This window comes from the organism of the source record quoted next, unplaced genomic scaffold (assembly GCF_019419815.1).
Source record: "Pyrus x bretschneideri cultivar Hongxiangsu unplaced genomic scaffold, Pyrus_bretschneideri_v1 Contig11, whole genome shotgun sequence".
In the NCBI taxonomy this organism is placed as follows: Eukaryota; Viridiplantae; Streptophyta; class Magnoliopsida; order Rosales; family Rosaceae; genus Pyrus; species Pyrus x bretschneideri.
The window spans coordinates 1062110-1078677 of record NW_025999402.1 but is presented as its reverse complement, the minus strand read 5'-3'; the positions used below and the strand labels follow the sequence as shown (position 1 = coordinate 1078677).

The window sequence follows — 16568 nt, the reverse complement described above, 5'->3', positions numbered from 1 at the left end:
TAACATTTTTCTAAATTATAATGCTTTTGTATTGTATAAAACTACGATTGAAGGGAGCATGACTGAGACCTGAATTGGTTCCTCTGCTTAGCCCAAATTTTTTTCAAGATTTACGGACAAAACCACAAATTCTAGCAGACCAAATAACAAAAAGAGACAGAATCAGGAAGCAGCAGAGGCAGGAAACCATACCCAAAACAACTCATAATTTCCAGTGCCTAAAATCCAACCGAAACAGAAGATAGCAAACTAAACATATAAAGATGCTTCCAAATTCGTTGATTAAAAATAAAGCTAAGATCTCATTACAGCTTTGTAATCCACCACCTCACCAGCTAAATCTTACCCTCAAGTGCCCAGAAATGGTGCAGTGGCCAAGTTGTCCTTGTCTCTGTATAAACGAAACCTGCAAAACAAATGAATCAACCAAAAAAACCAAATCATAAATCTCAAAAAGGCCAATGAACAAAACCCATAACACGATTTGGGTTAAAAAATTCACACAAACAAAGATTTAACTTTTGATATTTTTATATGTAACAAAATCAAACCCGCAGTTTTGAACCAAAACTGAAAAGTTGAACAACCTTACACTGATTCGGTGCTTTCTGAGCAAACCAAGAGTCGCGAACGACAAAAAGCGGGATTTGAGAGTGACAGAACACAAATTCGCGACCAACGGAAGCAAGGGTTTGAAAGGGAAATAAAGTGAGGTCTAAAAGTGATAGAAAAGCAGAGACTAATTTGGGAAGCAAAAGTAAAAGTGGGAAGAATACAGGGGGAAACGCAACAGCCTACAATGATCAACACGTGGGCTGGGCAAATGAATTGGAGTCACGCGTGGCCTAGAAGGGCAATGCCGTCATTTAACTATGCAACAAAGAGAAAAAAGCTTGCTGGAAAACCAAACGGAGGGCATTTTCGCCACTCCACTGTCCGTGAACAGTACACTGGCGTTTGGGTTTTAGTATTGAAATAATATAATTTGTGCTTTCTCTATGAGCACAAAAGCAATACTGTGCGTTATTACCAATGACCATGCCCATGGAGGGCACAAATTGGTCTATGAGCACACATGTTGGTGCTCTTTAGCTTCAAAGGGCACAGATAATTTATTGTGTCCAGTGTCCATATTTTTTGTAGTGAGAACATGAAGAGATTTGACATGATCATTTTCGTGCCGATGCTGAAGAGAAATACAAGGATTATACAATGTTTGTTCAGGAAGAGGGGCAGACGAAGGCTAAATTCGTTTTTGATCTTCAGTCTATAGGGGGATTAGAGAGTTACTATTTTTGTTATTTTATTTACCTGCATATTCAGCGCAGCCATAGCCAAGAAAGAAAGGGAAATTGTAATTGTAAGTTTGTATTGGAATCTACAGGTTAAATGATGAACACAATTGGTTTCTTCTTTAAAAATCTAGTGGATGTGAATTGTGCATTGGCTTTTGATGTTACAGTTAATAGTGTGAAGAGTGCGGAATGTATGTAAAAAATGTAGGGTGTATAATGTAAGGCATATGTTGAGAGTGTGGAGTGCGACGTGTGAGTATTATGAGAATATATGAGGTGTATTAAAATGAATTTTAATTGAAAAAACAAATGTTGGGTGTTAATATAACAAACCTTTATTAATTATATTTTGATGTTTTGATGAAGGTTTGTTATATTAAAATATAATTAAAATATATTTTGATGTTTTATTTCTTTCCTTTTTCCTAATTCATTTGCATTTATATTTCAGTGTATCCATTAATACAAATATATAGGTACATTAATTCATTATAATACATTTTGGTACATATATTACGGTATATTAATTCAATATAATACATTTCAGTATGTATATTTCTGTATATATATTTCGGTATTGACATTTAGGTACATTAATTCAATATAATACATTTCGATACATATATTTAGGTTCATTACAACATATTTTAGTACAAACATTTTTGTACACTTATGTATTTACATATTTATGTGTCACTAATTTCTTATAATATTTTCTCATTTATGTTCATTTATAATTGAAAAAACTAATATGTGGATATTAATAAAATTAACATTTCAATGTGGAGACATTAAAAACAAAAACAAAATATAAATTTTAATAAAAGTACACTTTAAGGGATTAAATTAATAGAAAATTAGATTTTAATCCTTAAATAAGATGAAGATTAGAAAATTGTCTGATACAAGATTAAATATTGATTTTAGTCCCTAGATTCTATTTAATGCCAAAATATACATTAGTGTCTTTTTATTTATAATTTTATGGTGTCGATGAATTACATTTTATGTAAAATATTGTAAATTTTAATTTCATTTGAAATTAAAATGAATTAGGTTTATTTGTTGACATTTTTCATCACCAATTTATGGTAAGTATTTTATATAATAAAGAAAATATTTTGGTACAGACTTTTCAGTACACTTATGTTTTTGCATATTTTCTTATGTGCCACTAATGCATTACAATATATTTAGGTATGGATATTTTGGTACACTAGTTTTAGTATAATATGTTTAGGTACGGACATTCCGGAACATTAATTTGGTATAATATATTTAGGTACAGACATTTCGGTACACTAATGTGACATCCCACATCGCCCAGGGGAGTGATCCTTATATGTATATTCCCATCCTTACCTAGCACGAGGCCTTTTAGGAGCTCACTGGCTTCAGGTTTCATTGGAACTCCGAAGTTAAGTGAGTAACACGCAAGATCATTCCCAGGATGGGTGACCCATCGGGAAGTTCTCTTGTAAGTTCCCAGAAACAAAATCGTGAGGGCGTGGTCGGGGCCCAAAGCGGACAATATCGTGCTACGGTGGTGAAGCGGGCCCGGGAAGTGGTGCCGCTCGGGCCGGGATGTGACAATTTGGTATCAGAGCCTAACCCTGGTCGCATGTGTGCCGACGAGGAAGTCGGGCCCCTAAGGGGGGTGGATTGTGACATCCCACATCGCCCAGGGTAGTGATCCTTATACGTATATTCTCATCCTTACCTAGCACGTGGCCTTTTGGGAGCTCACTGGCTTCAGGTTCCATTGGAACTCCGAAGTTAAGTGAGTAGCACGCAAGATCATTCCCAGGATGGGTGACCCATCGGGAAGTTCTCGTGTGAGTTCCCAGAAACAAAACCGTGAAGGCGTGGTCAGGGCCCAAAGCGGACAATATCGTGCTACGGTGGTGAAGCTGGCCCGGGAAGTGGTCCCGCTCGGGCTGGGATGTGACAATTTGGTATCAGAGCTTAACCCTGATCGCGTGTGTGCCGACGAGGACGTCGGGCCCCTAAGGGGGGGTGGATTGTGACATCCCACATCGCCCAGGGGAGTGATCCTTATATGTATATTCTCATCCTTACCTAGCACGAGGCCTTTTGGGAGCTCATTGGCTTTAGGTTCCATTGGAACTCCGAAGTTAAGTGAGTAGCACGCGAGAGCATTCCCAGGATGGGTGACCCATCGGGAAGTTCTCGTGTGAGTTCCCAGAAACAAAACCGTGAGGGCGTGGTCGGGGCCCAAAGCGAACAATATCGTGCTACGATGATGGAGCGGGCCCGGGAAGTGGTCCCTCCCGGGCTGGGATGTGACAACTAATGTAGTATAATATATTTAGGTAAGAACTTTTCAGTACACCTATGTTTCTGCATATTTTCTTATGTGTCACTAATTCATTAAAATATGTTTAGGTATGGACATGTCAGTACACTAGTTTGGTATAATATATTTAGGTACAGACATTTCTGTGACATCCCACATTGCCCAGGGGGTGATCCTTAAATGTATATTATCATCCCTACCTAGCACGAGGCATTTTGGGAGCTCACTAGTTTCGGGTTCCATAAGAACTCCGAAGTTAAGCGAGTTTCTCATCCCTACCTAGCACGAGGCCTTTTGGGAGCTCACTAACTTCGGATTCCATCGTAACTCTGAAGTTAAGCGAGTAGCGCACGAGAGCATTCTCAAGATGAGTGACCCATCGAGAAGTTCTCTTATGAGTTCGCAGAAACAAAACCGTGAGGGCGTAGTCGGGGCCCAAAGCGAATAATATTGTGCTACGGTGGTGGAGCAGGCCCGGGTTGTGATGAGGGCCCGGGCTGGGATGTGACATTTCGGTACGCTAATTTAGTATAATATATTTAAGTACGAACTTCTCGGTACACCTAACTTTTTGTATATTTTCTTATGTGCCACTAATTTATTAAAATATATTTAGGTACGGACATTTCAATACACTAGTTCAATAAAATAGATTATGGTACAGACGTTTAGGTATACTATTTAGAGGAAGTCGAACAAAATTAAAGAATTAAAATATATATAATAATAAATTTAAAATTTAATGTGGAGACGTTAAATAAGAAGTTTTTTTTTTTTTTTTGGAGAAAATAAGATATCTATTAAATATTAAAACAAAAATATAATATGAATTTGAATTGAGTACGTATTAAAGAACTAAAATGAATATGTAATCTAACATCATGTTTTTATTAAATTTTAATCTTCTTCAAAGATTAAAGTTCAAAAATCCCTTAAATTAAATATGTAATCTAGCACCATGTTTTTTTTAAAATTCTAATCTAACCCCTTTATATAATTCTAATTTTTCTTTTGTGTGGTGTTGAACAAAAGAAAAGTAAATTTGAGCGGTCTATTGAATATATCCATTCACTTTGAGGCAGGGCGTGTTTTCTACTTGGGTGAGTATTTAAGTTTGTCTACTCATTTGCCTATTCCCTTGGAGGATGAAATTGCCCATGTGACTAGGCAAACTTACTCCTTCCATAATTCAAAACTTGTGGTATTTAGGAAGTTAAAAGAAAATCTAAAGCGTAGTATCAAATGGTGTGGTGGTTGTAAACTCCTTGGATGATGTCGAAACCATCAACTTGTCTTGAGGAATACCTTGTCATTTTATAAACTTTCATCGTTTCATTTCCACAGAGTTGCAACTTCTCGTAAAGGGCAATTTGGAGAAGTACTGCCTCTTAAGCTAATTTGGAGACTTTCCTCGATACACCTTATCATTAAATTTACATTTTGTGTCAAAATGGTATATAGATTCATACTTGAGGCCTATAAATGGATTTTACATACTAGAGAAATTGATTTAGCGTTGAATGCTTTGTTCAAGAGGAATGAATCTTCCTTTTACATACATTCATTATACTATTTCCAGAGAGTTGTAACTTCTCTTGGATGGTCTTATCTAAGACACATCATTTCCAAACACTTAAAAAGCGTTTTCAGAGGCATTGAAGATAACATTTTTTTATTTTACTCCATATAAGATGCGGTGACAGAGGAATCCAAAGTTGAACTTGACAGAGGTTCTTATGTTTTGCTCATGTTAGATGACTTTTAAATTCTTTAAATTTCAAAAATAGCTCGAAACTTTTCATCAACCATTGGTCTAAACATATCTTACTTACAAATATATGGTTATTTTAAATTAAAAATCTGGTTATTAGTTACAGATAACTAATAGACCTAGCAAAGTTGCACTTCAAATTTGCCACTTTTCTCAAATAATTCATCCAACCTAAGAAATTCCCGAAGAAATTCCATATCAGTGTATTTCCACATGAGTTTCCACATGACTACTATCCGTTAGGTGGGGGAGCTCGTGTTGAAATGCGTCGTAGATTTAGAGACAATACGTTGTAATTTGGCAGCCCAAATTGCAAAGACTTCAACTTTTTTGTGGGACTTAGACAGTTTTGTCTAAGATGGGTAAGCCGGAAAATGGGGTAGATGTTGCCGCCCAATCACGAAGTTTTTTTTCCCATAAACATCACCTTTCCCAAGATGTGTAGTGCTTGACGAGCCACTTTCGCCACCCCTAGTTCCAGTCTTGTAAGCAAGTGCAATGCCTTGCGTGAGGAACATCATCCTAGTGGTTCCCCCTCTCGAATAATATAGCTACCATCAGCATAGTTAACTGGCTCAAGATCCTTCATGATTGCATTCAACACTTATCTGTCTTAATTTATTCTCGAGCCCTGGCAACTGGGGTTAATTCATACATGTAATTAGAAACTTATAAATACATCGATAAGATCCAATAATGCAGCAAGTTCCTTTACTAAAACGGATGATAATCAACTATTCAAAAGTACACTCACGAAAGCACGCCAAAAGAACTGAAAGAGGAGTTCATGCTCCTATCTATACAATAGCTTGAATTCGTTAACTAGATTCTTCGAAAAACCATCTATTGCCACAAGTTTATAGAACGCTGTATAGAGCTATGTATATGGAGAAATTGAGAGAGATAGGAAATTAGGAACTTACTTTCTCTAGTGTAGCCAAGAAGTGATGTCGCATCGTATGTTTCTTAACTTCTAAAGGAAATAAAGAGAAGATATTCTCCATGGAACGGTCTTCGTCCCCTTCAAGTGCTTCTCTCCAAATTGTAAACTCCATCTCTCCACGGAGACCAGATTCAGATTGTTCGGGCTAGATTTGCCCCTCGCACAGCTCTCCGAGGCTCTTGCCTGTCGGGCAAGGCTTGCTGTTTGGTGTGCTGCAATATGAGTTTGTTGTTAGTTTGAATGGTGCCTTTGTAGGGCCTTTTCTAGGCCTTGAGGCTCACAATCAAAACTAACAAGGATCTAAGCGTGCCATTGTTATCTTTATATAACAGATTGTTTGTTTAGTTGTGAATTGAATTGATTACTTGCGCCACAAATTATTTAGACTTCTTAATTATCAATGGATTGTCACAGATGGGTTAAGTCTACATAAAATTCTTTTTCTTGCCTTGTAAACAAGGACTTTTGCTCATTATATTATATGTCCAAAATGAAGGGGTTCAGGGCCCTTCCAACCATTTTGTTGATCTCAGTTAACTTTAAAGAAGCAAGGTTCATCAGTTTAAATTTGATCATAGGTGAGACTTTGAACAAAAGACAGTTGAAAAGTGATGTTAAATATAATGAGATATGCATTAAACAATAGATCTACTATATGTAAGTACAAACAAAAGAGACTAGGGCAAGATTTAACCTTGTTGGGCAAGGTTTAACTTCTTGCAACCACTTCTCTTTGTGCTTATAGGGGTTTGTGGACTCCAGAAAATGAAATGTAAACAAGATTTCCTAAAGGGATTCGATACTACAATACTAGAAGGAGGTAACAAAGCTTCTAAACTTGACAAAAGATGGCTTTCTATAGAGGATCTACAATTAAAAGGGGCAAAGTCTGGACAAAACAAAGCTTTCTGGTTTCTTGCTTGTCTTAGAGCAAAGTTTGTATGTCTTTTGATTGATTGATTGAGTGTCATTGTCTCTAGTGTCCCTTGCTGCTTTTATAGACATTTTAGCCCAACTGTCCAAGCTTTGCCTTCTGTTGATGGCCTTCAGAGGGTAGTGAGTTATCATCAATTTACCATCCATGCCCTTGAAAAGTGCATTTGCTGAAGGTGAGCTACCCTCTGTCACCTATTACTTCTCACATAGGCATATGGCCTATGCCTTGCTGAAATAGTGATTAAACTTCTCCTGGGCTGTTGGCTTGCGCAAGTCCAGTCTCTCCCTTGCTTCTGTGTTCTTAAACCATCATCTTCACAAAGCCCAACATTAAATATTTACCCAAAAACAGATAACATGAAATCCATTTGTGGATCTATGACTTGCATCCGCTACCAAATCTGAGATGTTCTGCTAATTGCCTGCATATATGTCTACACCATAACATGGAGGTTTGAAACTAAGTCTATTAAATCCTGAAACTTACATGCATATATGTAGAAACTACTCAAAAGAAAAAAAAAATACAAAATATAACTTATCACCGACCTGCAAATGTGCAGTCAGATATATGAAGAGTAGCAGGCCAATAATGGAAATAAAAATTACAAAGACGGTTTCCCTTGCATAGGTATTAGGTACTAGTGTTGAGATTTGAAGCAAAATAACTGCATAAATCATTGGAGCAATATATTAAACAATATTTGAAAAAGGACAAATCATTGGACGGCTGGACTTGCATGACTGAATCTTGATAATCAATCTCAATATACCCTTCAAATTGGCACATCCCATGCACCAGTGTACTTAGGTAGGACATGCTGGAATTATTCCAATATAAATCAACCTTAAATGATCTACAACAAATAATAAGAATGTAAGGTTAATGTAGATATTGTGATTTGATCTCCTAAAGATATCAATCTTATATTAGATGTCTTGTAATACAAGTAAGATTGATGGAGTCCTTGATTTTATGTGATTATGATACCTAACTGATAGGCTAAAAAAGTGGGATTTGGGATTCTTTTATGGACAAAACCTTAATGTCTTAGCCAGTATAAATACTAAGGTCCCTGCAAACCCGAGAAACACAAAAACGTTTCCTATAAAGTAGTTGTATCCGACTAAGTGCTTTGTAGAAGATTTTGGTGTTGCCGCAACCTTCATCATTTTCACTTGGTCTCCAATGACTATCGCTTCATGGTCAGGTCAGCCAACTCACTGTTTGTGTTTTAACTATATAACTATATAAAGTTTACATGGTATTAGAGTCAAGAAGCGGGCCCGATGATGGTGGGTCCCTTGGCCTCGCATGTAGGATGAGTCCCCTTAGCTCCACGTGGTTGTCGATGTGTGGATCTCCCACGTATGACCCAATAATTGGATCCCAGATGAGGCGCGTGTTCATCGGCCATAGAAAAAAAGAAATTATAGTTTAAATATCATAACCTCATTCCAACTAATACCAAGATCTTTTGTGATAAAACCACACACCTGATGGATTGTATAGGTTGTAATTACCAAGTTGGGGACATTATCAGTGTTGTTGGAAGTGGGTCTTTGGCCCAGTCTCTCTGATAATTCTACAGGACAAACCTTCGATTTTGTAAGCCCCATGAGAAACACATCAAGAGTTTTTTGAGGAAAATCTGTTGTTCCCACTACCGAATATGCCAAAATCGTATACCATTGGATTTGGTGGATGCAAAACTGTTGTTCCCACTACGCTAGACTAGAGAGTGTCAACGAATATGTTAAAATCGTATACCATTGGATTTGGTGGATTTGTTGGACATAAATTGTTTAGAAGTGTGACATTTCTGAACGTAGTATTATCACATTTTAAAGTACTTAAGTCGCATCTATTTTCAATTCGACAAGTAGAGATCCAACAATCTATCTCTCGTTGAACAAAAAAAAAAAAAGAGAAGTACTAAAATACTCCGAGTACCTAACAAACCAGGAACTACATTTGTAACTCAACAGTATTTACAAGCAACTTATGGAGCGGTTACAATAAATTAGGATAAATCACATTTTACCCTCTTCAGATTTGGATGCAATCGTAACATTTTATAACATCTTTAAAATATTTTAATCTCATTCCTTTACTAACTTTCATTTGAATGTTAATTAATGACATGGCAGTATAATTTGTCCACATAAAAAAAATATAAAATAAATTAATTTAAAAATGAAATTTCATTTTTATGCCAAGTGAGCCCCGCCCCTTCCATATGCATTTGCATATCTCTCTTCGACTCCCATCACAGACGAAGGTACGTTGATGTCATCGCCGACAGAGATGAGCTCCTTGGTAGCCTTCTGGTTGAACCTACCTCTGGTTCACGAATTTTAGTTGGATTAATTGTTCAATTTCCCAAATTCGGCACTTGCAGTTCCCCGTTTGCTTATTTGCCCTAAACTTTCAATCTTTTTGTTGGGGGTAATTTAATTGTTTATGAAAAGCTTCACAGCACCACCATCGACTTCCTTCTCTGCTGCGGAGACTTTCAGGTACCGCCGCCCACTTTCCCAAATTCCCCAAATTAACCCTTCACTCTCGCTTACTTGCTCTAAATTTTTGAGCTTTTTTCTGTACTCAATTGCCCCGAAAGTAACGAATTTTAGTTGGATTAACTGTTCAATTTCCCAAATTCGGCACTTGCAGTTCCCCGTTTGCTTATTTGCCCTAAACTTTCAATCTTTTTGTTGGGGATAATTTAATTGTTTATGACATTAGAGCATTTGTTTAATCATGAGGAAAAATATTGGTTTTGTGAAATTAGGCTGTGAAGAATAAGAAGGACTTGATAGCTTAAATGTGCATCAAAAGTTCACATTATTTTTATTTGTGGTTTGGCAATTGAAAGATATGTATTGACCCAGGTTGTAAATTCTAATTATTTTTTATTTTTGGCTTAAAAGTTTTAAAATTTAAATTTCAATGCTTAAATTGGCTACTGGATTTATCAAATAAAACTAATGTAAACTTATGATACATGCACCACAATGTAGGTCAGCCAATTCTGTATCACTATTGTACTAACTGGTTGTCATATCCTTTCATATTAATCTTTTTTCATAGTTGAAAAAACTTTTAAACTGAAAAATAGACCCTCAAATTAAGATGTAACACAATTAAAAAAACATTCGTTAAGCACTTTCTAAGGTACGGACTCCACCAATCCCATGTTTTAGTTTGTTTCTAATTTATTGAGTTTTTAGGGGCATATTCTGTAATTATAGTGGAAGGAGGAGTCCAAATTGGTTTCGAAATCTTGAAACCGGTCAAATTAAAGAACCAAAATTCAAAGATAATATGCCACCAATCACAGGACTCCGAATTCCGACTCTGCTGCTGCACTGAAGCATCATACTTTTCAAATGTAGGAAACATATTTTATTTTTTTGGTTTTTTACTGTTATTAGTATGAATTATGTTTGATAGGAGGCTGGTTCAGTGGCAGTTACTAAATTTGTGTTCAATTGGTTTTTATTCAGCCTCGGTCACTACATTTTTGCAATTTGCAAATTTTGGGTAATTTTTTATGTAGATTGATGGGTTGTGTTGTATGTGATTATAGCTCTGATTTCAGAGTTGGGAATTTGATATATATTTGATGTGGGAATGGTGATTAGGGTATGTTCTTATTCTTATGCGTCTTTTTGGGGTTTTTTCTTTTCATTTGTTGTAATTTAATGACGAAATTCGATTGAGACGAAAAAAAAAAACATTTTGTATTCTCATTTGTTGATCCATATAACGTATGACTTTATTTTTTGTATTAATACTGTATGACCATATTTTATGTTTTCATTTGTTGTGATTTTGTTTGCTCCAATGCGGATACGATTATGTCTTTGTTTATTCATGCTCTTTTGATATCATAATCGATTGTATCTTCGGTTTGCTCTGCTTTGTTTTTACAAATCTACACACATTGCTTATAACACATTTAGTCCCTTAGTTTAACACTGACATACAATATTTGTTATCCATTTGATATTCTCGCGGCAACGTGCGGGCTAATGCTCTAGTAAAATCTAAAGTGTAATATTAAATGGTATGGTGGTTGTAAACCCCTTGCAGGATGTAGAAACCGTTGACTTGTCTTACCTTAAAAAATATATTCTCATTTTATAGACATTCATCATACCATTTTCACAGAATTGCAACTTCTCGTAAAGGGTGATTTGGAGAAGTATTTCCTCTTGAGCTAATTTGGAGACTTTCCTCGATAAGCCTTAAATGGATTTTACATACTAGAGGAATTGATTTAACGTTGAATGATTTGTTTAAGAGGAATGAATCCTGTTTTTACATACATGGATTATACCATTTTCAGGGAGTTGTAACTTCTATTGGGTGGTCTTATCTAAAGATACATCACTTATAAAAAGGTTGTAACTGTTATGATAAATTATACATTTTATTAAAGCATTTGTTTGTGTGTCGACCAGTCTTATGGTTTACCTTCATACATCAAACACACGCATAGTAAAACCAACATGGTTGTAATCATTTCCAAACACTTGAAAGCGTTTTCAGAGGCACTCAAGATGAGATTTTTTATTTTACTCCATATAACGTACGGTGATAGAGGGATCCTCAGTTGAACTTTACACAGGTTCTTATGTGTTGCTAATGTTGAGGAAAGGAGATGACTTTTAAATTCTTTAAACTTGAAAAGTAGCTTGAAACGTCTCGTCAACCAATAGTGTAAGGGCAATGCCAGGCATCAAATTTGTAGACAATTTGCAAATTAAATTTTGTTTCTTAATATTACCTAGCAAACATAGTTATAGGTAATGTTATTTGTAAGGTAATGTTAGGAGACTAAATTTAGTTTGCAAATTGTCTACAAATTTAGTCCCTGGCATTACCTATAACTAATATGTAGTTATTACTATGTTTGCTATACCTTACTAAATTTAGTCTCCTAATATTACCTGTAACTAAATTTAGACTAAATTGTTATTTTGCAATTTGCAAACATTGTTATTTGTAAGGTAAACATATTTTCCTTACAAATACGTAGTTATTTTGAATTAAAAATCTGGCTATTAGTTACAGATAACTAATAGACCTAGCAAAGATTTTCCAGTTTGGCCAATAATTCAAGCAACCTCAGAAATGCCAATATCGTTTATATCAAGAGTACTATCCGCTGGGCAGGAGCGCTCTGTGTTGAACTCCGTCGGGCATTGAGAGACAAGAAGCCGTAAATCGTTGGCCACGAGAGCAAAGACTTCAAGTTTAGCGTGTGACTTCACAGTTGTGTCTGAGATGGGTAAGTCAGAAAAAGAGGTAGATGCCGCCGCCCAACCTATAAGTTCTTCTCCATAAAAATCACGTTTTGCAAGACGTCTAATGCCTGACGAGCTACTTCCTCCGCCGACACCACTCGTCTTGTAGGTAAGTACACTGCCCTGCGTGATGAAAAGCATCCTATCCAGTGGCTCCCCCTCTCGAATAATATAGCTACCATCAACATAGTTAACTGGCTCAAGATGCTCCATGATTGCTTCCAATACTTGTCTTTGTTTTCAAGCCCTGGCAACTGGGGTTAATTCATACATGTAATTAGAAACTTAAGAATACATCGATAAGAACTCAAAGGGGAGTTAATGCTCCTATCTATATAATAGCTTAATTCGTTAACTAGATTATTCGAAAAAGCCATCTATTGCCACAAGTTTATAGAACACTATATATAGAGATATATATATATGGAGATATAGAGAGAGATAGGGCATTAGCAACTTACTTTCTTTAGCGTAGCCAAGAAGAGATGGCGCTTTATATGTTTCTTAAGTTCCAGAGGAAGTAACGAGAAGATATTCTCCGCAGGATTATCTTCATCCACTTCAAGTGCTTCTCTTACTAATTCTCATATCTTATATTGTATTTCGCTACGGAGACCATATTCAGATACCATGAACTCTATTTGTGGTAATATGACTGAGCTCCGCTGCGATATCTTAGATGTTACCTGCATAAATGTGTACTCCACAACATGGAGGTTTGACATTGAGTTTATTAAATTCCTGAAATTTACATGCATATATGTAGAAAATACTCAAAAGAAAACCAGATATACAATATATAATTCATCACCGACCTGCACATGTCCAAGCAGATACATGAATAGTAGCAGGCCACTGATCGAAATAGAAATTACAAAGACGCTTTCCCATGCATTGGTACTAGAGTTGAGGTTTGAACCAAAAGAACTGCAGAATTCATTGGAGCAATATATTAAAACAATATTTGAAAAGGGACAACTCATTGGACGGCTTGCGTGACTGAATTTTGATAGTCAAACACCAGCACATCCCATGCACCGGTGTACGGTAAGAAAATTCATGTGCATGACGCAATATCTAAGAATAAAAATACTTATGTAGGACAAACCTTAGATTTCGTAGGCCTCATGACAAACACATCAAGAGTTTATGACAAAAATCTATTGTTTCCACTGTGCCAGACTGGAGAGTGTCAACGAATATGCCAAAATCATATACCATTGGATTTGGTGGATTTGTTAGATATAAATCATTAAGAAGTGTGACGTTTCTGAATGGACTATTATCACATTGTAAAGTATTTAAGTTGTATCCATTTTCACTTCGATAAGTAGAGATCCAACAATCCATCTCTAGCTGAACAGAATAAAAGTACCAAAATGCTCCGAGTACCTAACAAACCAAGAACTACGTTTGTAACTCAACGATATTTACAAGCAATTCAAGGAGCAGTTAAAATAAACTAAGTTAAGACAATAACTTACATGGCTAGCAATGATGTACATGATGAAATTTAATAGACATGGAATCCATATTTGCTTTCTCCCAGCAAGTTTCTTGCTATGTTCACCTGTTTCCTTGTTAAAGTCCTTACATACTTTGTACATTGGATAAGCTCGTGGAACATATTGCAATAAAATAAGTAAGTTCAAAAACTTCATTCTATTCAAAGATCTTGAGTTCCTCGTATTTGGAAGGAAAATTAGAATTACGATCTGTACACAAATGCAAACCAATAGCTAAACTTAAAGTGTTGTGTGACATAATCAGCAAAATCAAATTATCCTAATTCCTAATATATGACTTAAGAGATTACGAAAAATAATTTACCTCAGAAAAGTAACTGGCTTACTTGTGGAATAGGAAGAACAACTAAAATGTTTTGTATTGGGGATTTGCGTGGTACGAAAAACTGATTAGTAGTTAGGAGATCTTCCACAAAGCTCAATTTGCACCACGTACGCAGCACAAGATAGATGATTTGAAGTAGATAAGTGAGATCTGTAAATGCTCTCAAAACAATGGCTATTTTTTTTTATTTTTTCGTCCAACGCGAGACACTTGATATTTTCATTGATGATGGGAACGTACAAGAACAAAGGGTCCACAAGCATCGGGCCAAAATAAATCATGGTGACGAACAAACATCCTATCCCAAACCATATAGAATGTATAGCACGTTGTATTGAATTTCTATCGCATTGTATTGACCACGTTGATCTATTTCCTCCATCTCTCTTGCCATACTTCCCTTTTGCAAACTCTAAAATTTTTTCACTTGCCAAGCTGAAAAATTAATACACAAGAATTAAACATGAAATTCATTTATTCGATTTGTTTATTCCTATTTCGAACAACCATAATGATCTGATGCAAAAATCCTTTGTTTTAATTTTAAAAGAAAACTAAAATATGTTAGATATTAAAAGAAATACGAACCCTTGCAAGGTCGATTGAACTGTCATCAGAGCTCTCCGTTTGTGGAACTGGCTCATCGGATTTCCTCATAACTTAAGTTTACTAAGTTACGATGCGTAGAAGATCCTCTGAGCTATCAAAGACTCGAATGAGGAGCTTCTTGAAGTTACAACAAAGTACATATGCTAACTACAACCACTTCATGATGGAGAATAAGTAGGCTAGGAGTTGAATGGACAAGTTAAGGGGTCGGATCCTAGAAGAGTGAACTAGAAGTGTGATAACCCATATTTGCGTTTTAATTATTTGACTCAACTACATGACATCGTCATTGTTTTTTGTAGAAAGATAAATGATGAAAATATGAACTAAGGATTTTTTTTTTCTTATTTATTTTCCCCTAGTGGTTTAATTTTTCCAAAAATATTTTTTTACTGATTTTAGTAGTCGCGTGCATATTGTTTTCTCTTTATTTCTATTCTTTTCTTTTCCACTTATTCACTTCACCAAGGAAAGAACAGAAGTTCTTGTCAACAATATTTAATTATTTGATTGTTTTTCGTCAAGAAATAAATGAAAGAAAAAGAAAAGGGAGAGGTGGAATGCTCTACAAGGAACGGGAAAAACTGGTGGGAGAAAGAAACTTGATCTTTATACTTAAAAAAAAAAGGAAAAAGAAAAAGAAAAAGAAAAGAGAAAGGTAGAGTACTCTAGAAGGAACGGTAAAAACTGGAGGGAGAAAGAAAAAAGAAAAGAAAGGAAGGATAGCCAAGGAGGAAAAAAAAAAAAAATAGTAGTGCTACACTTAATAGAGGTAAGGTCCATTAACAAACGTGGATCATATTTTTATTAGATAGATAGTACAAATAATGGTACAAATAGATGATACAAATTTACGTTAGCATTTGTACTGTATTGTCTACTCTCTTCTAGTGTGGATCTTTTCCAAAATATCTTTCCCATGTGAGAAAATGATGCCCATCGGCACTCTGCGAACCTGAAATGGTGTAAGAGGTATCGTAACAATGAAACCCCTTATAATCGTACGTAATTGATGAAAGTGAGGGTTTTTATTAGCTACGATGTCTCTTGACAACATTTGAGGTGAGGAAGATGTTGATGCATTGTAACACAATTTTGTACATGGGAAAGACATTTTGGACAAGACATATTGCACCATTTTGTGTGTCGGAAGTCAGATCAAATGAAAGAATTGGATTCCCAGATTCTTCAAAATTCTTTCATAAAGTAACTACTACAATGTTTTCCAATGGATGTTTGAAATCCCTCTTTGCTCCTTAATAGTCATTTTGACCTAATTTGCCTATGAAATTAACTGTGTTGATGCACAAAATCGGCGAGAACTTTGGTACAACAGAAAGTGTCAAGTTTGTGACCTTCGCTAGGTTGCTCTGGTCATTAGTGTGGATAAGTATGTAAATGAATAGAGACAGGGAAGCAAACAACACAAGATGTACGTGGTTCACCCAGATTGGCTACGTCCACGGAGTAGAGGAGTTCTCATTAGTTGTGAAGGGTTTACACAAATACATAGGTTCAAGCTATCTTTTATTG

At 35.8% G+C, this 16568-nt stretch overlaps 1 long non-coding RNA gene and 1 pseudogene across 1 annotated transcript in view; one reads left to right on the top strand and one right to left on the bottom strand.

Moving 5' to 3' along the window:
* Positions 1 to 11728, top strand: part of LOC125472382 — a 28358-nt gene extending 16630 nt beyond the window's left edge. The window contains exon 5 of the long non-coding RNA XR_007254327.1: positions 11437 to 11728. This is a non-coding gene — a long non-coding RNA (uncharacterized LOC125472382). The remainder of the gene's footprint in view (positions 1 to 11436) is intronic.
* Positions 11729 to 12386: 658 nt separating this feature from the next.
* Positions 12387 to 15083, bottom strand: LOC125473437 (annotated as a pseudogene).
* Between the last annotated feature and the right edge of the window lie 1485 nt (positions 15084 to 16568).